This window comes from Cibotium barometz, chromosome 64, assembly GCF_041138505.1.
Source record: "Cibotium barometz isolate CiBa-2024 chromosome 64, ASM4113850v1, whole genome shotgun sequence".
Classification (NCBI taxonomy): Eukaryota; Viridiplantae; Streptophyta; class Polypodiopsida; order Cyatheales; family Cibotiaceae; genus Cibotium; species Cibotium barometz.
The window spans coordinates 5,738,377-5,763,809 of record NC_141109.1 but is presented as its reverse complement, the minus strand read 5'-3'; positions in this window follow the sequence as shown (position 1 = coordinate 5,763,809).

Below are 25,433 nucleotides of genomic sequence, written 5' to 3'. Positions count from 1 at the left end.
TAGAAAAATATACTTAAAACTCCAGCCAAATTTGAAACTAAGTTTGAGACCCTTCAAATTGATATGTGGATCAAAGTTACAGAATTCGAGGAATTCAGTTATGGAATTCAGAATTACGATCAAGAAGTTTTGGGAAAACTGATTCAAGAAATACTCGTTCTATTTAAATGAAAATTCAAAGTGAGAACTTGCATAGAAACCCTATTTTCTTAAAGGACTGTCCTACGCCAGAATGCTGGAGGGAGCATTTGGTATGTGTTTTTCTATTGCAACAGCAGCTGGCGGGGAGTGTTCAAAGGACAACTCATGCAGCAAAGCCTGCCCAGCAGCCTCGGTACAGTTAAAATGAAGCGCTTCCGGTACGATGGATGAAGATAAATGATTAACTTATTCCTCATCGAGATTTGTAATTAATTTAGAAATCAGTTAAGTGAATATTCAATGAATGAAATTCAGTAAATTAGTAACTAAATTATCAATCCTTTTTGAGAAAGATAGTTCAGGAAAAATCTTATCAGACTCGAACCTTGAATTAGACTATGACCAAGACCAAACTCTTTCGTCAATTTCTAGGAAAGAAAATGTGTCCAATTAGAAAAATACACTTAAAACTCCTGCCAAATTTGAAACTAAGTTTGAGACCCTTCAAATTGATCTGTGGATTAAAGTTACAGAATTCGAGGAATTCTGTTATGGAATTCAGAATTACGATCAAAAAGTTTTGGGGATACTGATTCAAGAAATACTCCTTGTATTTAAATGAAAATACAAACTGAAAACTTCCATAGAAACCCTGTTTTCTCAAAGGACTGTCTTACGCCAAAATGTTAGCGGGGAGGGAGCATTTGGTATGTGTTTTTATAAGGGAAGTTTGGTTGCAACAGCTGGCGGGGAGTGCTCAAAGGACAACTCACGCGGCAAAGCCTGTCCAGGTCTTGACCAGCCTCGGTAGAGTTAAAATGGTGCGCTTCCTATACGATAGACGAGGGCCGACAAGCGGTCCCTTGTCCTATACGATGGACGAGGGCCGACAAGCGGTCCCTGAGTGAAGTGCCAGGACACCTAAGGAGGATCCTGGAGGATTTTGACCAGGTGATGCACGGGCTCGCGGTGCCTAGGACACCCATGTGTATGTCGTGGAAGATTGTATGATGGACAAATAATTATTGTAATCTATTATTGGATCTCCTTGTTGACCAGCTGGTCTCAATGGAGAGTCCAAAGTGATATTGTTTTTTTTTTAGAAACAAAGGACTGGATAGAAATTTTGAGTTATCACATCTATAACCAGTAACTGTTTGTCAATGGATTGTTTTATGAGTTAAAGTTTTAAGAGGAGTGTGTGCGTATCTATATTCGAAAGCAAAAGTTAAGAAAGGTATTCAATTATGGGTGGGTGAGTAATTGTCTTGTTCTACCGATTCCAGTGGTTGGTTGGATGGTGGCTAACCCATGGGCCGTAACCCATGGGCCGGATGGAGTTAGGCTGAATCAATGGAGTTTTAATAATGAAATTGAATAATAGGAATATGCTTAGAACTCGAGTAGTTAAATAAAAACCTGAAGACTTCTCTAATGATTAGATCAACGGCTGTGCCTGATTTCGGTTAGAAAAAAAGCGTTGATTTCTTCAAGTTAAGTCTGTAATAGTTTTCCTTCTATTTGGTTTAATCAGGTGAAGGATAGTTTAGTTCTCTTGACCCCGTTAGAAAATTCGTTAAGAAAATAAAAAAGGTGGAATCGTCCCCGTTTTTCGGCCAAAGGAAATTTTAACGGTTTTGGTTTCGGTTTCGGAATGACCACCAGATTAGTCTTGTGTCCGGAGATTCGAGGGCAAGGCCCCGAGTGGGAAACCCTGCCCCACGCAAGAGGAAGCTACTTCCGCTCCTAGCAACTGGGAATGTAGTGCACGGAGGGGGCAGAGGGGTCTCACAAAGATATCCTTATACCTCTTAATGGCCTGGTTGGGGTCAAGGAAGTAAACCTCACTAGCCCACATAAAGAACTCAAGTCATTATTTATTGGTAAAGACCTGATCCAAGAATAAGAAGCTGAAATGATAGCTTCAGTGAAGGAGTATCAAGATGTTTTCACCTAGAAGTATTTAGATATGAAAGCAGTTCTTCTAGAAGTTGTGAAAGCACACCACCCCTATCATGGAAGGAACAAATGAACCTAATCAAGGAGCCTACAACATGAATCACGAGTATGGAAAATTAATCAAGGATAAGCTAGTCAAGCTCATTTTGATACATACAATTTGCGATCATTATCTGCTCCCATATACCGTTCACATGTTAGGGAGAGACTCATTAAAGAAAAGGTGAATAACTTCTTAGGCTATAACTAGGTCTGCTCAATCATTTTGAATGAACACAAGAGAATAGATTGACACTATGTCCCCCACCACAATGCCTAACAAATTTGTCTTCTACCACCATCAATGATTGTTATACTTGGTGAATAGGCCTTTTGCAATAGGGTGCACTACAAGACATGAAGAGCATAGCCACGTGAAGAGGGGAGAGAATAGGGAGAGGGGACCCGAGCAGGTATGTAGTAGGGTGTGCAAAATTTCAATACGCGGATAAAGCCATGGGTGTAGCTATAGCCTCGTACTGCGAAACAAAATCTAGACATTCCAGAGAGAGTTCCAGAGAGCTCAAAATATCCCAATATCACAAAATAAGAATAACTACATGTATTGTAATACAATCAGATATGGACTAAATCAAGGCTTGCAAATTGCAAAATTATTTAATAAATTAGGTTGAAATTGGCCCAACATCTATCACATCCTCCATCAAATCCATACGTGCTAATTTGTCTATCTCAAGATCCATATGTCCCATTGCATGATCAACAAAAAGATCTATCCCATTGCTAGTGGACTAAACATCATCATCATCATCATCATCATCATTATGCTCGGATTAAATTCCTTCCTCATTATCTTTGCTAGGGACACCTTTATCTTGACTAGTTGGTGGTATCTCATGTTCTTCATCTTGTACTTGACCCTACGTATGTTCATTTTAAAAAACTACCATTTCATCCATGAACTCATCAATATCCCTATCTTGAAAAATACTCTTTCATTAGGGAAAGGTTGAGGTCTATAGGGGCCCTTTAAGATGCCATGTGATTAAAAGGTTATTAAGGAAAAGAGCCAATCGTGTGATGCCATGTATACAAAAATGTTGGGTGATTAAAGGTGGTCAAAAGATTCTCTAGAAGATGCCTTTTTATACTTTTCATTTCCAAAAAGTGGGGGGGAAAGTTTTTGAAATTTTGGACATCCATAACTTCTACATATGAGCTTAAAATTTGTCGGAGATTACAGATCCAAAATCTACTCGTCGAGCTCTTTCCATAGATATGTCACATGATATAGTTTTGCTCGCTCGATTTCAAATTCAATTTTGGCGGAAAACTTTGAAATTCAAACTTCTAGCCGTTTGAAGAACAAGAAGGTATCTAAAGTCAAAGAAACTTAACGTTTTAACAAAAAGTCATTAAAATCATAATATGGCAGCTTAAAGGGCCCCTATAGACCTCAACCTTCCCCTAATGGAACTAGGAATGAATTGTATGACATACCACCATTTCTTGTCATTTATATTCTCATGAAACACAACCTTCTAAGAAGAAACACATCGCATGTAAATTAAACATGCATAAGGATGGTATAATAAAAGCTTATGGCTAGAAGTTACTTGTTCACAATTGTGAGATAGCATAAATGTGTCTCTCTCTATTTGCCAAATTTTATGGAATGAATCACCATAAATCCATTTGGATACCTTTTCACGATTTCTTAAGCGCCTCCACACACCATATCCTTGAACCATAAATCCATTTGGATGCCTTTTCACAATTCCTTAAGTGCCTCCACACACCATCTCCTTGAACTAGCTCACATCCAATATAAAAATTGGGAATGTCCTGAATCTAACCTTTAGGATGTTTTGAATCATGCCACAATAATTAAGCATTGCTCCACTCTCTTGCTCAAACTTTGCGTTAACCCCACAATCTTGGGTATTTCGCTTTGTATCTGTATGACTATGGAAATGCCTTCCTTCAGACCACATGGTGTTATATACCTTATAGTACCACCAACACGAAATGAAATATATTTATGATATTGAATAACCATATCATGAGATTCTACTTGAATAAAAAAAGAGAAAGTAGAGACACGCTTACATGAGGCTCCCATCCTCGTGTACTCCCACTCTTCTTCTATCACCGTCTTACCATGTTCGTCGGCCTTTTCCATTTCTTCATAAAGTCAATCAATGGTACAATATTTCAAAAGTGATGTAAGATTCAGGGGAAATGGCAAGCCTCTCAAACGCATCCTAAAATCTTTCTCTCATCATATTGGTTTCTTCTCATATCTTCATACCTTGCCACCCACCTCTTCATAACTTTACTATTGACAATACAAAATGTATTCACCTTCTTCGACATTGATTTGTCCATTATCCTTGCTATTACTTTGCCTTGTGGTATGTGGGACACCATGCTCTCATCATCCTCATTACTCCACATTCATGGCATTATGGGATCCATTCAAGAGAGACACTCTGAAATGTTGACACACGCTTCTTGCACTAATCAACCCTCTGCCATGCTTCCTTTTGGCCTAGCTCTTTGCCTAATAAAATGCTTCAAGGTCTTCATGAAACGCTAAAGGAAGAACATCCACCAAGCATTCACAACACCGCATATCGACACTTCATCTTTCAAGTGTATGTTGGAGGCTCGACATCCACAACCAGGTCAACGTCGCTGGATGTTAGAGCCGGTGGAACGATGCACTTTATTATAGAGCCCACATGCAAGAGTTAGGTGTGTCTACCTACCTTATGTGTTTGGACATTGGGATCATTCACTATGAGAGGTTGTGTGTGTTAGTGTATGAGAGCATTTGACTATGGATTTGGGAGATGCTGTAATGGATACTTTCTTTGTTTTCTCTCTATTCTCTTTTCTTTGTTATTCTATGTTAGGGAAAGAAGGCCACTAACACTTTGGCAACCCACGATGGCAGCAACCTCCTTGGTGATGAAGACCAGTGCAATCACACAGGAGAGCAAAGATTTAAAAGAAATCACTCTCTATCTCTCCAGCCTTCACTTGGATACTTCCGCTCTGCCCTAGGACGATGTTAGAAACCCTTATTTGGAGATGAAGATCGGCCATTTTCCCCTTGATTCAATCGTAGAAAGGCCACTACCTAGTCAATGGGGTAGTTTCTGCTTTCTGTGGGAAACCTTCGCAAGCACAAGTGCAAATAGGTGCCAACTAGTGGGCGCATAAGGCAACTAGGGACGAGGAAGCTGTGACAGCCTTTGAACCTGGAACTCGTAGAGCGAATCCCGCTTCAAAACAGCATCTCCCGTGCAACCATCTGCAAGGGATTCCTTGGCCCAGTTGTGAAAGCCATGGTGAAAACCTAACCATGCATTCTTCTCTGTGTATATTTTCCCTTGAGTAGCTAGTAAATCTTGGAGCTCCGCTCAGTACTGTGATCCGAAAGATTCAACCGACTGACAAGTGACGTCGGCTCATTCTGCGCATTTCGAACTCTGGTGATCCTTCCACAACACACTCGGATTCCTTTCCAAACTCTTCCGCCACACGGACTGTTGGTTTTGCCAAAACCAGGATGTGCCGATGGCGCAAGCGAAAGAATGTGCGTGATACCGCCTGCCTTTGGAAGAGTAAAAAGGAGCTAAAGTAGTTTCTCAAAGATACTTCCTCAGTCATGGAATGGCATTCCCAACACCCTCAAAGAGGAGACTCCTTGTTTGCAGGATCTGGCATGGATAGCAACTGCAACCTAACACCTCTTGTATGATGTCAAGCATGCAATTGAAAACCTCGAGGATGAAGACATTAGTTTGGATAATAGTCCAAAGAGTGACTTTGAAGCTTCTAATGCTGAACCTAGGATGCTCATTATTGTTACCCTAATAATGGAGCGGATATGGATACGATTGACCATCCAAACGAGGAATGTTTAGCTACCCAAAATGTCCTTGAAGAGCATGGTGGTGATCAAGCAGCACATTGATTATATCCCCCATGTTAGTGATGGTACATGGCCTAAGATGAATGAGCAGCTTCTCCCTCTTCCCAAGATGAGGATGATGCCGTATCACTTCCGAAAGAAGCCCATACCCATAATGAACTAGATGTGTCATTAGAGGTCATGAACACTTACGCTAAAATGTTTCCAGATTTCGATTTTGTTCCTCCTACATACCAACATTGGCATGTTTTGTCCCGGGTACCAAGGAAAAGAGTTCCAAGGCCCCCTAGCCGGAAGTTCATGCAAACATAAAACTAGTCACACACTTTACACACCCAATATGAAATTGCCTTTTTCTTAGCATCAACTAGCTTTAAAACAATCCTTTAATAAAACTATTATGTCACTGATGACAATCCTCAAAGTCTCTGGTTGAATCCTTATTCCCAGTCATTCATTCATTGGTATACTTATGGCATCATTGGCAACCAGAACGCTCAGCACCTGTCGCTCAGGGGCCTTTTCCATAGTTCCTAGCTCATAGTAACCGGCAATATATTCATATAATAGAATGGAATCTCCGTGGAAGATCAGCTAGATCAACCCACAGATCCATATAAAAGAGCCATGGACTCATCCGTTGAGGACCAGCAAGGTCAATCAACCAGATCCATGCCCGGTTTTAGAAAACAACTCTTACTCCTTGTTCCAATATCTTCCACGACGCACGTGTGGGTATCTTCGGCGACCCAGAGCCCGAGCACCGTATGGTCAGCACCCTCTAGGATCCTTCGCAGGTGACCTAGCGCTTCACTCATAGGCCGCTTCCTTGGTCCCTCATCCACCGTACCGGAAGCTCACCATTTAAATCGAACCGAGGCTGGTCAAGACCTCGATCGACCTTGCTACGCGAGACGTCCTCCATTGACTCTTCGTGAGCAGTTGCAACTTTATCAGTTCGGTCTTCATGACCTTAATCCTCAAGACGGTCAAAATGCTTCTCCAGCATTCTTGACATAAAACAGTCATTTACAAACAGTCACAAAATACAGTTTCTATAACGAACTCTTGTCTTTCCATATTATCCACTCTCGGACCACATTACTTATTCCACATTCCATTCAATGTGTACTCGTTCTCATCCATTCACTCATATAGACTACACATTATCTCACATACACCTTCATATTCATTATTCTATATACATATCCATGTTCGTACGTCCACATCATACATCCAATTTCACATTCATACATACGCATCTACATGCATACATCCACATCCACATTCATACATCCATACCTCCATTTCCACATCCACACATCCACATTCATATTCATACATCCACATTCACATGCATACATCCATTTTCACATCCTCATTCATACATACACATCCACATACATACACATCCGTATCTACATCCATACATCCACATCCACATCCACATTCACATTCATACATATACATCTACATGTATACATCCATTTTCACATCCTCATTCATACATACACATCCACATACATACATACACATCCGTATCTACATCCATACATCCACATCCACATTCACATTCATACATATACATCTACATGTATACATCCACATAACATTCATACAACCATATTACATCCATTCTCGTCCTAACACATCCCATATACATCTTAACACATCCCAACTCATCTTAACACATTCTATCACATCTCATACACATCTTATCACATCTTTTCACATCTCATACACCTCTTATCACATCCTATCACTTTCCATACGCATCTTATCAAATCTTATCACATCTCATACACCTCTTATTACATCTTATCACATTTCATATCTTTTTTAAGAGAATTCTTATATTTGATATAAGATTTCTCTACACATTTATTTATGCATAAATTCCATTTAAGGAGACTAACACTTTCGAAATTAAAATCAATCTTTTATGCATCTTCTTATGCATAAATTCAATTTGGTAGGAATAACACTTTTAGAATAAAAGAATTTCTCTTATGCATCTAAGTTATGCATAAAATCCATTTATGATGAAAATCACACTTTTAGTATAAAAAGAATATCTTTTATGCATACCTCTATGCATGAAATCCAATATGATAAAAGTAACACTCTTACAATAAAATAATCAACTTTTATGCATACCTCTATGCATGAAATTCAATTATGATAAAAGTCACACTTTTATAATAAAATAATCAACTTTTATGCATACCTCTATGCATGAAATTCAATATAATAAAAGACACACTTTTATAATAAAATAATCAACTCTTATGCATACCTTTATGCATGAAATTCAAATATGATAAAGTAACACTTTTGATATAAAAATTTATCCTTTATGCATACTTCTATGCATAGAAATAAAAATGATAAAAATAACACTTTTGATATAAAAATTTATCCTTTATGCATACTTATATGCATGAAAATAAAAATGATAAAAATAACACTTTTGATATAAAAATTTATCCTTTATGCATACTTCTATGCATAAAAATTGATAAAAATAACACTTTTGATATAAAAATTTATCCATTATGCATACTTCTATGCATGAAAATAAAAATGGTAAAAGTAACACTTTTGATATAAAAATTTATCCTTTATGCATACTTCTATGCATGAAAATAAAAATGATAAAAATAACACTTTTGATATAAAGATTTATCCTTTATGCATACTTCTATGCATGAAAATAAAAATTGATAAAAATAACACTTTTGATATAAAAATTTATCCATTATGCATACTTCTATTCATGAAAATAAAAATGGTAAAAGTAACACTTTTGATATAAAAATTTATCCGTTATGCATACTTCTATGCATGAAAATAAAAATAATAAAAGTAACACTTTTGATATAAAAATTTATCCATTATGCATACTTCTATGCATGAAAATAAAAATGGTAAAAGTTAACACTTTTGATATAAAAACTTATCCTTTATGCATAATATAAAAATTCAATTTCTCCATGATTATAATGAATTTCTTTCAATTAATCTAGGATAATAATTCCTAGAATATGGTAGGAAGTCCTCTTTTTATGCTTTGAATGAAATTATTTTATGCGTAATTTTTATAAAAATTTTTCCATAGCTCCGTTGCTATGATCGAAAAATCTCAAATTTTTTTAAGGGATAAAGCTTATCATTAAAGAAATAATTAGAATGGTCTCTAATTGGATCATTAATCCATAAGGATTGAATCATCAATATACATAAACTAAAAGCATAGAAAAAAGCCATTAATTTGGCCTCAAGCATAGCTTAATCTTGAATTAAGAAAAAGCTTTATGAAAAGCTTCATTTGGATTGAGAATGGGTCATGAGTATGACCATTTCTTGAGTGAGAGAGAGAAATTACATAAAAACCATAAAAGAACCTCTGAGAGGCAAACCAAAAACGGGGTAAAGGCATATCTTCTGATGAGGAAGAAAACATGCCAATAAGAAGACCCGCTCAGAAAACCCAAGATATCTTGATCTCATGACGTAGTAGTATCGGGGACCCAAACCCAAGGCTTCGATAACCATGGCCAAGTGGACATTGTTACGAAAGTGCTGCTGACCCCAGGGTGTTACCCTAGTTATGTCTTGATAGGTCCGCCATTTGGTCTGAGCTACAGACGTTCCCAAGTGAGGAAAAAGTGAGCGCTCATACTGTTCTATAAAATCCTTCTTCACAGACTCGCTTGCGTCTTGAAGGTGAGAAATCATCATGGATAAAACTAATTCCTGTTACCAAGCCATGAAGGAGTTTAAGAAGAAGGGAGATCGATGGAAGTAAGATTACTGTGAGCGATAAGTAAAGTTACGACTTATATAAAGGAAGGAGTTAGAGTAACCTAGAAGCCAACGGTATCTTGCCACTGAAGTTTTACCGTCTTTCCATGATTTGGGTTTGGCACATATTTCTATAAAAGGCATTAAGAACTTTGAGATGAGGAGATAAAAGAAGTTCGTACTTTCTTTGGTCCACAATATCTGTGGGATAACTACTTATACTCCCCTAGAGATAAAGAAATTCTTTTGGTCCGTATTCAAATGAAGACTATAACTGCTTCTTTGAATTCTCTGACTGTCCTCTTCTTATCTGTATATTGTCTCTGTCAATCCTGGACAGCGTTTATATCTTTATGAATTGCCTGCATCTGTTGCTCTAAGTCGCCAAGCATTTGACTGGTCATATCGGCCCTAATCAATGGGTCAGACCTAGTTAATGGACTTAAGCAATCTTGTCCGAGACGGATCCTGATTAGATTGGTATGAAGGAATTGGTCTCTGAATTTGGGTTCTAGACTTCCCTGTGCCCTTTTCATGGTAGGAGTCGGGCAGTCTTTTAACTGATGGTCAAAACCTTGGCATCCAAAACACTGGTTCTCACTTCTGAACTCATCGTTCTGAATCTTTCAAACAGGTGGGCTCCTGAGAAGGTATTCTGGGTAAAGTGTCTTCCCTTTTTAAACAGAATCTTTCTTTTATTTAGAGAGGGAATAATTATAAGATCAGAAAAGGAGATTCTTACTCCTGTATACCTCGAAGGTTGGAGGAGGAATCTTACAAACTTCTACCCCACTTAAAAAGGTGCGAGATGTCCTCATCTCGCAAAGTAGAGGACAACTCTTTTTCTTAAGATCCAATTTATTCTGGGTTCCTTATATTCTGGTCAACCCAACAGAATACTGGGATAAATATTCCTTATATAGAACTCATCATTAAATAATAATTCATTTAGATCATATCATTCCTACAATAATGGTTCATTAGACCGAAAAATTTCCTTCTGAACATTCCTCCCCCCCCACGGGAATTTCAGTTAAGTTATCAATTTGTCATCCCTTAACTTGATCTACCGTGTCAAGTATTAACAGTAGCAATTTGACAGCACAATCCACTAATCTCATAGTGATTTGCTGAAATCATTATCATCATTTATCAATCAGAATCCAAATCAATTCATCAGTTCTCAAACAAAATTAAAATCATATCAACCACATTCGAAATCATCATCTGGATAACATTAACGCTTATAATTTCAAGTCTTAGATTTACTCGTATATACTGCCGATAAAGAGCTGCAGTTATACCCTCGGTATATACGGGTCGTCATAATACTTGGAACTATAAGGTAAATACCATCATGTCTAGGCCTCAAGCAAGTCAGGGTTCCATACAATTGCGGTACTTCCAATTGAAGACCCAATTACTAATTTACGAATTTCAATTTGAATTAACAATTTGTATAAATTATATCACACAATTACAACCTTTTTGTGCGTCTTGATAACTTTTGACATAATTGGCTCCTCAGTTGATCTTATTGGAAATCTATGACATAAATCTGATAAACAGATTTTTCTTTATCCGATCGTCCGTAAACAATCACTTAAAAAAAACATTTATATATTTATATACAAGTTGCAATAAGTACATAGAGTGGCTCGGCTCCAAAATTCAAAATCTCCTCGAGAGACGCATAAGACGACGGTACTGGGCCATAGTCATGCCCTGTTACATACACTACAAGACAATGCTGCCATACACGCGTTTCATACACGTGATTAATTACGAGCGCGTGTATGGTCGCGCTTGTATTTGAATAGAATCGAGCGCGTGTATTTTATCATTCAAGTTCGCGTGTATATTTGTATTTATCAACGCGTGTATAAACGCGTTTATATACACGCAGGAATACACGCATCTATACACGCTACTATACATGGATTAATACACGCTACTATGCACGGATTAATACACGCCACTATACACGGATTAATACACGCATAGTAAAGAAAAACTGAAAAAAAAAAAATTCCTTTACAAAATAAAGAACTATTTTCTTTAAACCATCTCATAGTACATTACAGTATACATCATTACACAATCCCACTACATGCATTTACAACAATGAAATATATTCAAAAATAAATCATGCATATGAGATGATAGAAATGTCATCAATTTAGAACGTACAGTGACGGATTGGTCAGGGTTCGGTCTCATCTTCAATAAGATCCATCCTTGCCAAACAATCAACATCAATATCCATTTGATCAATTTGTAAGGCTACGATTAAATTTATTCCACTATCGATATTCTGTACTCCATTGATAATGGTATCGATGTCCTGATCATCCTCATCAACATCACCATCATCCTCAATGGTAGGGTCATTCTCATGATCATGAGAAATGGCACGCTCATCCTCATTATCATGATCATCTCTTATTTCTTGATCATCGATCACAACATCTTCATTGGCATGTTCGACATCATCTTCATTGCGGCTTGTTACATCCTTAATATGCTTCATATCAGTGAATGTATTATACATCACTTTGGAACGTGGTGCAATAGGGATGACGTACCACCATTTAATGTCATGCACCATTGGTAGATAGATAACCTACTCAAATACACATAGTACAGTAATTAATTAGCATATCAAAAGTCAAGGGGTACACGAGCTTAGATATATATGTACATGAAACACATTAGTAAAAAAAATGCATACCTGCTCACATTGTTGTGGCAATACGAGCCTATCTTTCTTTGTTTGCCAAAACTTTGTAGAGTCCATAGTTACATAGCCACTTGCATGGCGTTTTATCATTGCATTAGGCCCTTTTTCCACCACGTTCATTTGCCATTTGACATCCAAAACATACACAAAGAAGCGACGAAAGTCAAGCCTAAATATGTCTTGGATTATGCCACAATAATCATCCATTTTTCCATTAGCTCCCTCAAAGCTACTAATGACACCGCAATCTTGTGTATTTCTCTTTTCATCAATTCTTTGTGTTTGAAAATGCTTGCCTTCACACCATATAGCATTGAACATAGTGCACTGGACCAAAATAGAAGCAATATTTGTGTAAGCAATGTGAATAAATATTAAAAGCAAATCACTTACAACTAATGCAAAACATTAGTTCTATGTACCTTTAACATGCATCCTCATGCATACTCCCATTCTTCCGCCGTGATATGCAGCCCCTCGTCGCTCTCTGCTCTCTCCATTTCCTCATGCAACCAATCAACATGAATATCATTCGGAAGTGTTGCTAGAAGCTTAGGGTACGCCTTCCGAGAGCCATGTTGCCTCCGAAAGAGAGCTCTTTCTGCTTGCCTTTTTGTCTTTGCATCCTCATATCTTGTAACCCATCTGCTCATTACATCACTATTAAGGATACAAGTGAAATTGAGATCATCAATCAATGTTCTGTCAATTACTTTACTCTGTCCTTTTCCTTGAGGCACAATAGAGGTCATCCTCAAGTCCTCTTCATTGCTCCATAGTCGTGGCAAAGAGCTGTCCACGTGACCAAGAAATTCTGAAATATATACAAGAGACTCTTGTATCAACCAACCCTCGGCCATGCTTCCTTTAGGCCTTGCACTTTGCCTCACAAAGTCTTTTAAGGTCTTCATGAAGCGCTCTAGGAAGAACATCCAACGTGCATGCACAGTACCACATAAAGCGATTTCGTCCACTAAATGCACAATGAGATGTAGTTGACTTGTGAGAATGGTTCGCGGAAAAGTCTCCTCTACCAAACAAACCACCTCCACTGCCATAACACGCGCATCATCCAATGTGGCTGGATCAATTGCTTTGGAACTAACATATCTGAAAAATAAATAAATAGTACGTTATACCTCATGCACGTTCATTTTGCAAGGTATAATGAAGGGTGATCTGACATGGGTTTTACATGGACAGCATGGCAGAGGGGTTGATTCACTTGATCCCCAAAGAGGGAGGAGACAGACTGGAGATTAGACAGTGGAGACCGATCACCTTGCTAGGCACGGCCTACAAGGTCCTAGCTAAGGCGATCAGTAGGCGGCTTCAGCCTCACCTTCCGGACATCATCCACTCCACGCAGATAGGCTTCATCCAGGATAGGAGCATCCTGGATAACATCTTCTCTTTCTGGGAGGCTACGGCTTTGGCTAGATTTCGGTAGGAGGATCTGGCAGTGCTCCTTCTCGACTTCGAGAAGGCATATGATCGGGTGGACTGGGCCTTCTTGGAAGGCACTATGGAGAGGATGGGATTCCCCCCTCAATGGATCCATGGGGTCTCTGCACTCTACACATCGGCTCATAGCCAGGTGCTGATATAGGGCGTGCGCGGAGAGAGGTTCCAGCTTTCGCGCTCGGTGCGGCAGGGGTGCCCCTTGGCGCCCTTTCTTTTTCTTTTTGTGGCGGAGGCCATGAGCACTTTTTTGACGGCACAGGATACAGGTTTGCGGGGCCTCCAGCTCCCCATCCGCACCTCGGAGGAGCTCCTAGACTCAGAGTTTGCGGATGACACGGCTGTCTATCTTCAGGGAGGAGAGGATAACCTCCGCCGCTTCGCCTCATCCATGGACAGGTTTTGCAGAGCCTCGGGCGCTTTGATCAACTGGCACAAGTCGTGTGGATTGTGGGTCAGTTCTATGCCCCCCCGACTTGGAGGCCAGTTGATGGTTTTCAGTGGTTGCCCCCCGGCACTACAGTGCGCTATTTGGGATGCTATGTGGGCATTGACATATCTCCGGAGCAGCAGATAGCCCCCCTTCTTCTGAGCATCCGGAAGAAGCTTCTGTATTGGAGTACCGCTCGTTTATCTCTGGCTGGCCGAGTAGTTGTGGCCAACGAGGTTCTGCTTGCTACCATGTGGTACATCACTTCTTGCTGGGCCTTCTCTTGGGCGTGCATTGGCCAGGTGCAGAGGCTCATCAAGAACTTTCTTTGGTCCGGTGGCGACGGGCGGCCCGCCAGGGCCAAGGTGGCATGGGCTGTGATCACTCAGCCGAGGGAGAGAGGCGGCCTGGGCATTGTTTATCCTATTTGCTAAAGCCGAGCCTTGCTTGGCAAGTTGGTGGTTCGTGGCCTCCTACTACCAGGCGCGCTGAGCCGTGGAAGGAGTTTCTTGTTTCTAGGATGCTCAGCCGCACTCCTTCTCTTAGCGGCCCCTGGACCCCCAGCATCAGGTGGATCTTTACAGAGCAGCGATCCAGAGGAGTGGGCCTTGGCTTCGAGGAGCGTTTTGCAGCTAGCCTTCTGAGGGCTTGGGCGCATCTAAGGCCGTCACTCTTCCAGACTCCCCCGGGCACCGATGAGGAGCGCCTGAGGCAGCCATTGATCTGGAACCCCTTGATCCGACTTCCCAGTGGCCATATGGTTGGATTGCAGTCTCACGTGTCGTGGGGCCCGTTGAGCTCCAGCCCATGAGCTCTGGCCCACCAGCCCAGTCCCTAGACGACTGGATATGTTTTCAGCAGCAGCAGCTGCCTCTAGAGGCTCAGGAGAGGAGACTCAGTGGGATGAGGGGCAGAGAGTTGATGAGACAAGACATTGAGGCGGCCATCCCCCGGGAGTGGCAGACCCCAGTACAGGACCCTCCACCTCCACAGTGGATGGGAGTCTTTACTCGGCATGAGATCCTTCTGCGGCACAGCGGAGAGAGTCGCCCCACTCACTTTCGAGGTGGGAGAGGGTGGCCAGCTTCAGAGGACACGACTAGACTTGGATGAGCTCCAGGGTTGTATTTTTCAGAGGGTGCGGGTGGTCGGCTTTCATCAGAGACAGTGGCATGTAGACCCCTCACCGGCCTCGATAGGGGAGGAATGTTCTTGGAGATTATGGGCTTGGGACAGCAGGCCTCTTATTCGCCTTCAGTGGGATCCAAGTGAGTGGTTTTGGCGAGATCCCTACTCGGCCCCTACCAGCCCAGGCATCCCCTTTTTTCAGTACACAGCGAGGCTGGGGCGGCGGATTCAGAGGCACAGGATAGCGAGCACCCCGGCGGCGGCCGAGCATTGGCGGCGGCAACGACAGGGGCTCTCCCCTGCCTTTCTTAGGGACTTCTGGCAGCGCCTTTGGGCCAGCTTCCGGCCCTGGAAGGTGACGCTGGCTCACAGCGCATAGAGGACTGGCTAGCTTTTGGCAGACACCCAGCGACACTGCTTATGGGATTGCCCACAGGCACAGTAGGTTTGGCAGCGCGCTCTCAGGATGGTTTTTGCAGGCTCGCCAGGTGAGATGCTGGTGACGTGGGGTGCGGTGGCTTGGGCCACGGACAGCGGCCCGGCCCTTGGATATGAGGACGTCCCTGGCAGTGCGACCATCCAGGTCTCTGACAGGGCAATGGCGGTGGTTCCGATGCCAGACTTCTCTTCGGCAGTCCCTCAGGGGGTCGGGCACAGATGGGAGATGATCAGCAGCATGACGGCTTGGCACATATGGAGAGCCCGATGCAGGGAGGCCATTGACCGCCAGGCGACTCCACCGGTGGAGGTCATACAGGCCCTCTGGGTGGACATCATTCACACCTTGAGGGGGAAACTTCAGGGCGACTCGGATCGCATGAGAGGTCGCCGCAAGGCTTTCCTCCGCACTTGGCAGCCTGGCCCTTTCCTCATCGCGAGGGGCGAGGATGTCACTTGGCACTATAGGCCTCCAGTTTGGCTTTTCTCACCTCCCACATGTACTACTAGGTAGCCCCCCCCAGAGAGCGGCCAGCCATGGGGGTGGAGCTCAGGTGTTAACTGTGTGTTTTTTTATCCCTCCTTGTGAGGTGAGCTTTGTAGCCTTATGGCGTTTTCTCATTAACTAATAGAAGGATCGTTTTTCCAAAAAAAAAATACATTATGAAAATGTTGTTTCTGAATTCTTATTACTAATTTCAGATAAGAATTTAATTATCTTTATTAGCTTTCAATTTCGCTCTGATACCAATTGTAAGATCCCGGTCTCCACCGCGCAACGGATTCGGGGTACTAGCAGTGGAAGTAGCACATCGTGCGCGGGTAGGGGTCTCACACTCGTCGGGGCCTCGCCCATGGATATCCGGACAAGAGACTAATCCGTCGGTTTGTCCAAAACCGAAACCGAAAAAACTTCCTTTACTCGGAAAGCATGGGCGATTCCACCAGGATAACTCTTTACTCTAACGTAGTCAAGATCTTTACGGATCATCTGATCTGACTGCACCTTTAACGGTACTTGGTCAATCAAGGAAGAACTTGCACGTGGATCATTGGGATCAACTCTTTTTTCCCCATCAAGAGGCACAGCCGTTGATTCCTATCCATAGAACAATTTCTATCCAGGATTTACTTCATCTATCGTAATAATAGAAATTAAATCTCGATTTACGGATCCATCACTCCAGCCTAACCACATCCAGTCCCATGGGTTAGCCAACCGCCCAACCACTGTAGTGATGGGATCCAATTAAGAATTTGGTTAGGTTTTGTCCCGGGTACCAAGGAAAAGAGTTCCAAGGTCCCCTAGCCGGGAGTTCATGTGCAAACATAAAACTAGTCACACCACTTACACACCCAATATGAAATTGCCTTTTTCTTAGCATCAACTAGCTTTAAAACAATCCTTTAATAAAACCATTATTTCACTGATGACAATCCTCAAAGTCTCTGGTTGAATCCTTATTCCCAGTCATTCATTCATTGGTATACTTATGGCATCATTGGCAACCAGAACGCTCACCACCTGTTCGCTCAAGGGCCTTTTCCATAGTTCCTAGCTCATAATAACCGGCAATATATTTATATAATAGAATGGAATCTCCGTGGAAGATCAGCTAGATCAACCCACAGATCCATATAAAAGAGCCACGGACTCATCCGTTGAGGACCAGCAAGGTCAATCAACCAGATCCATGCCCGGTTTCAGAAAACAACTCTTACTCCTTGTTCCAATATCTTCCACAACGCACGTGTGGGTATCTTCGGCGACCCAGAGCCCGAGCACCGTATGGTCAGCACCCTCTAGGATCCTTCGCAGGTGACCAGGGATTTAATATTCACGTGATCACAAGATTTATATTGTGATAATAACACATGTGAACAAGTTATTCACATGTTCTCATGTTACCGTTCACAAAATAACACGTCACTTGCCATTTGGGAACCCCTTAAAAGCTTGGCTACACATGGGAATAAGCTATTCACATGTTCTCATGTTACCATCTTCACATAATAGCAGGTGAGTGGGCCACCTAAGAAGATTTTTTATGCCCGACAAAGATAATTTTTTTAGGCCCTTGTGAAAGCTTTGTGAATATAACATGTGATCACAAGATTTTTTGTGTTATTAACATATGTTATTAACATGTTCACATGTTCTCGTTTACGTCAGTGAAATCCCTGCAGGTGACCTAGCGCTTCACTCATAGGCCGCTTCCTTGGTCCCTCATCCAACGTACCAGAAGCTCACCATTTAAATCGAACCGAGGCTGGCCAAGACCTCGATCCACCTTGCTACGCGAGACGTCCTCCATTGACTCTCCGTAAGCAGTTGCAACTTTATCAGTTCGGTCTTCATGACCTTAATCCTCAAGACGGTCAAAATGCTTCTCCATCATTCTTGACATAAAACAGTCATTTACAAACAGTCACAAAATACAGTTTCTATAACGAACTCTTGTCTTTCCATATTATCCACTCTCGAACCACATTACTTATTCCACATTCCATTCAATGTGTACTCTTTCTCATCCATTCACTCATATAGACTACACATTATCTCACATACACCTTCATATTCATTATTCCATATACATATCCATGTTCGTACGTCCACATCATACATCCAATTTCACATTCATACATACGCATCTACATGCATACATCCACATCCACATTCATACATCCATACCTCCATTTCCACACCCACACATCCACATTCATATTCATATATCCACATTCACATGCATACATCCATTTTCACATCCTCATTCATACATACACATCCACATACATACATACACATCCGTATCTAAATCCATACATCCACATCCACATCCACATTCACATTCATACATATACATCTACATGTATACATCCATTTTCACATCCTCATTCATACATACACATCCACATACATACATACACATCCGTATCTACATCCATACATCCACATCCACATCCACATTCACATTCATACATATACATCTACATGTATACATCCACATCACATTCATACAACCATATTACATCCATTCTCGTCCTAACACATCCCATATACATCTTAACACATCCTAACTCATCTTAACACATTCTATCACATCTCATACACATCTTATCACATCTTTTCACATCTCATACACCTCTTATCACATCCTATCACTTTCCATACGCATCTTATCAAATCTTATCACATCTCATATACCTCTTATCACATCTTATCACATCTTATCACATTTTATCACATCTCATACACCTCTTATCACATCTTATCACATCTCATACACCTCTTATCACATCTTATCACATTTCATATCTTTTTTAAGAGAATTCTTATATTTGATATAAGATTTCTCTACACATTTATTTATGCATAAATTCCATTTAAGGAGACTAACACTTTCGAAATTAAAATCAATCTTTTATGCATCTTCTTATGCATAAATTCAATTTGGTAGGAATAACACTTTTAGAATAAAAGAATTTCTCTTATGCATCTAAGTTATGCATAAAATCCATTTATGATGAAAATCACACTTTTAGTATAAAAAGAATATCTTTTATGCATACCTCTATGCATGAAATCCAATATGATAAAAGTAACACTCTTACAATAAAATAATCAACTTTTATGCATACCTCTATGCATGAAATTCAATTATGATAAAAGTCACACTTTTATAATAAAATAATCAACTTTTATGCATACCTCTATGCATGAAATTCAATATAATAAAAGACACACTTTTATAATAAAATAATCAACTCTTATGCATACCTTCATGCATGAAATTCAAATATGATAAAAGTATTACTTTTGATATAAAAATTTATCCTTTATGCATACTTCTATGCATGAAAATAAAAATGATAAAAATAACACTTTTGATATAAAAAATTATCCTTTATGCATACTTCTATGCATGAAAATAAAAATGATAAAAATAACACTTTTGATATAAAAATGTATCCTTTATTCATACTTCTATGCATAAAAATTGATAAAAATAACACTTTTGATATAAAAATTTATCCATTATGCATACTTCTATGCATGAAAATAAAAATGGTAAAAGTAACACTTTTGATATAAAAATTTATCCATTATGCATACTTCTATGCATAAAAATAAAAATAATAAAAGTAACACTTTTGATATAAAAATTTATCCATTATGCATACTTCCATGCATGAAAATAAAAATGGTAAAAGTTAACACTTTTGATATAAAAACTTATCCTTTATGCATAATATAAAAATTCAATTTCTCCATGATTATAATGAATTTCTTTCAATTAATCTAGGATAATAATTCCTAGAATATGGTAGGAAGTCCTCTTTTTATGCTTTGAATGAAATTATTTTATGCGTAATTTTTATTAAAATTTTGCCATAGCTCCGCTGCTATGACTGAAAAATCTCAAATTTTTTTAAGGGATAAAGCTTATCATTAAAGAAATAATTAGAATGGTCTCTAATTGGATCATTAATCCATAAGGATTGAATCATCAATATACATAAACTAAAAGCATAGAAAAAATCCATTAATTTGGCCTCAAGCATAGCTTAATCTTGAATTAAGGAAAAGCTTTATGAAAAGCTTCATTTGGATTGAGAATGGGTCATGAGTATGACCACTTCTTGAGAGTGAGAGAGAGAAATTACAAAAAAACCATTAGAATTAAGCATAAATGGAAATTTATATAATTCTTAACTATCATTAATCACTTAACTTCAATAGCATTCATCAAATTATGTAACTCTTCACTAACATTCATCAATTCACTTCAATAGCATTCAAAAACCATTCCAATTAAGCTTCTCAAGCTTGAGAGGGGTTGAGAAGAGAGAAACATTGAGAAATTATATAAAATATCAAAATTCACCATTTACCTAACAAATAGCTTGTTTCTTTGTTCACGGTAGAGGCCCCCAACCAATCAATTGGTTAAGTATGTTGATGGAGCCACCAATGGGGATTGAAGAAAGAGGGAAGCTCCAAAAACTAGTGAATTATTAATGAATTCACAGTTCGTGGCTTAGGTGGAGTAGAGTAACGATGCATAAACACTATATATTTTTCAACAAGGGGGAGGCTTCTATTTATAGGAAAAATTGAGCTTCCAACCAAACAAACTGATTCTAGAATTTTCTAAATCAGTTTGGTCAATATTTGACCATTTTTAGGTCAGTTAAGCTAACTTTTTGGAACTAGACTTGAATGAGGAGAGAGGAGAGATGAAATATCTCAATTTTTATGAGTTTAAAACTCATTCAAGCATGTGAAATATGCACCTCCTTTAAAGAACTCCCTTCCTTAGATATGTGTCATAATGGAATCATTATACCCAAAATATCTCATATTTTTAATATTGCTCATAGTTTTTTACTAATAAACCTTGTACATTTTCAACTCTTCATCTTATGTGAGCATTTACTCATTTTTGGATACCCAAAATATCTCATATTTTTAATATTGCTCATAGTTTTTTACTAATAAACCTTGTACATTTTCAACTCTTCATCTTATGTGAGCATTTACTCATTTTTGGGTATCTTCTTTTACAAATTGGATTTATCTCCTTCCTACACATGGATTGATGCTATTGGCCCATAGGAACCTTAATTGGACCATAATCCAAAAATTTCTGAAAATCTAGACCCTTAGGCTAAGGTCCTTTATACCCATTTCCAATTAATTCCAATTGCACATTGGAAAGTTCTTTTTGAATTTCTGTTTCAGGGGAACTTATTTTAATAAGATGAGATAATTTTCTATCTAAAAATATTAAAAATTTGAATATTCTCTCTCTAGAATATTTTCTCTCTCTAGGTTAAAACAGTTAGAAACAAGTCTTTTATATTTCTGAAGAGGGATTGATTACAGGGGAAGATGCTGGACATTTTGAGAGGCTGGGGAGGAATCTTACATGTGACCACGGTGTCAAAACCCAAACAGAGCTGGACACATATTTTGTGTGGTATCACCAAAGAATTCAAAGTCTCAAAAACATCACCACACAATTCCACAACAATTGTGTGTGCCACATTACAACACCTAGTGCTATGTTGACCTAGAAAGACAAAGCTCAATCAAGCATTGTCTTTAGACATGTGCCACACGTGAGTCTATGTTGGGCATGTGGCACATGTGACTTGACGTCTCTTATGTCACCACGTGGAATTTTTCTTTGAGTGATGACATGCCACCTATCGTGAGCCTATGGTGCCACGTGGAACACGCATCTACATCACACTAGGGAAAATGTGGACTAAAATTTATCCCTTTAAGAATTTCTACATAATCTCTCTCAATAAAAATGGGTACATGGTGAAATTTTTACGAATCAACTCACAAGTGGGTGGATTTTGGACATATGAAATCTACTCTTTGAGACCTTTCCAATGATATATAACATGATGGGAAATTTTTTATATTTAAGAAGTCCCCAAATTTGGTGACGATGTGGCATGTTCCAAATTTGGGGACTTCTTGAATATGTAAAATTGTGTATCATGCTATATATCATTGCAAAGGTCATCATCAGAGAGCTGTAGGGTGTAAGAGAGCTCAGCCAAGGCTTCCGTGTCAATCTGGATGGTATTAGAGGAGGGGACCTCTGTGCATCCTCCACCTACTTTCTCAAGGTGTTGTTCTCTTTCTAGAGTTGATTGACAATGTCTTACAAGCAGAGTGTCTGGACCTCTCATTGGCAAGTGCCAAATGGATCTCCCCCCTGGAAGCATTGGTCTAGGTATTGGGCATACCATGTGGACATGGGGATGTTGATGGGTAGGCATTGTGTAGAGGGACCTGCTGGGATGGAGACTGCCATCGACTATATAGGGGTGATTGCGGCTATTGGGGGGGGTCGGTTAGCTAGCTTTGTGGTGGATGACAGCTCCACCACGATGCGCTACTTCTTTTCTTTGGAGACTTGGGAGGCTAGCACCAGCTTGCTCTTGAACTAGGACACCATGGGCGTTGATTGGGTGTGTCCCATTTGGGAGTTGAGGTTGATGGTCCTCTCTCCAAGCTGACCACCTTGATCGCATTTTGCGTGGTTTGTGTCTTTAGTTGTGGTTCTAGAACATTTTGCACGTTGACTTATTGGGCTGGGTTTGACGCCAATGGGAATAGAAATGTCAACAATATTAGTATGGGTGTTGTTCTTCTGTAGGCGAGTGCCCTTCTTTTACATCTTGGTGAAGTAGAGGGTGCCCTAGTTGATGCCTTTTCTTTTCTCCGCCTCCTATATCCATTCCATGGATTCTACCAAGATGTGCTACATTTTGTTCTACAGCCACCATAGGGTCTCTAGGAACATTCTGTATAGCACAGAATGGTGGTGGAGTTCTTGTGGTTTCCCATATTGTTCTCTCCACCACTAACTCCGTCCCCAAAATGTCAGACCATGTATTTGTGCTTTATTAAGGGGATTTCTGTAAGGATGTTGTCGAGGGGCAACTTTAGGTGTTTGGCCACCAAAACTCCTGTCATCTTTGTCTTGATGCCGTGAAGGTAGGGAAAAGAGTTCCCATGCCCCCTAGCCGGATCTTCATGCAAACTTCAAGCTAGTCACACCACTTACACACCCAATATGAAATCGCCTGTTTCAGAGATTCAGGTATCTTTAAAACAATCTTTTAATGAAGCCATAGAATCACTGTTCATAATCCTCAAAAATATCCGGTTGAATTCCAATCTTCCAATTATTCTTTCATCGGTGTACCTATGGCATCATTGGCAACAAAAATGCTCACCACTTGTCCACTCAGGGGCCTTTTCAATAGTTCCTAGCTCATAGTACCCGGAAATATATTCACTTATAAAAATCTAGATGGACTCTCCGTTGAAGATCAGCAAGATCAACCAACAGGGATTTAATATTCACGTGATCACAAGATTTTTTGTGATAATAACACATGTGAACAAGTTATTCACATGTTCTCATGTTACCGCTCACAAAATAACAGGTCACTTGCCATTTGGGAACCCCTTAAAAGCTTGGCTACACATGGGAATAAGCTATTCACATGTTCTCATGTTACCATCTTCACATAATAGCAGGTCAGTGGCCACCTAAGAAGATTTTTTATGCCCGACAAAGGTAATTTTTTTAGGCCCTTGTGAAATCTTTGTGAATATAACACGTGATCACAAGATTTTTTGTGTTATTAACATATGTTATTAACATGTTCACATGTTCTCGTTTATGTCAGTGAAATCCCTGTCAACCAATATAAAAGAGCCATGGACTCATCCATTGAGGACCAGCAAGGTCAATCAACCAGATCCGTGCCTGAGTTCAGAAAACAACTCTAACACCTTGTTCCATTTTCTTCCTCGACGCACACATGGGTATCTTCGGCGACCCAGAGCCCGAGCACCGTATGGTCAGCACCCTCTAGGATCCTTCGCATGTCACCTAGCACTTCACTCATAGGCTGCTTCCTTGGTCCCTCATCCACCGTACACTACAAGACAATGCTGCCATACACGTGTTTCATACATGCGATAAATTACGGGCGCGTGTATGGTCGCGCATGTATTTGAATAGAATCAGGCGCGTGTATTTTGGCATTTAAATTCGCGTGTATATTGGCATCTATCAGCGCGTGTATAAGCGCGTGTATATACACGCAATAATACACGCATCAATACACGCATCAATACACGCTCGGTAGAGAAAAACTGAATTCCTTTACAAAATTAAAAACTATTTTCTTTAAACCATCTCATAGTACATTACAGTATATATCATTACACAATCTCACTACATGCATTTACAACAATGAAATATATTCAAAAATAAATCATGAGATGATAATTAAAAGACAACACATACAATAGAAATGTCATCAATTTAGAACGATATAGTGACGGATTGGTTAGGGTTTGATCTCATCTTCAATAAGATCCATCCTTGCTAAACGATCAACATCAATATCCATTTGATCAATTTGTAAGGCTACGATTAAATTTATTCCACTATCGATATTCTGTCCATTGATAATGGTATCGATGTCCTGATCATCCTCATCAACATCACCATCATCCTCAATGGTAGGGTCATTCTCATGATCATGAGAAATGGCACGCTCATCCTCATTATCATGATCATCTCTTATTTCTTGATCATCGATCACAACATCTTCATTGGCATGTTCGACATCATCTTCATTGCGGCTTGTTACATCCTCCATATGCTCCATATCAGTGAATGTATTATACATCACTTTGGAACGTGGTGCAATAGGGATGACGTACCACCATTTAATGTCATGCACCATTGGTAGATAGATAACCTACTCAAATACACATACTGCAGTAATTAATTAGCATATCAAAAGTCAAGGGGTATGCGAGCTTAGATATATATGTACAT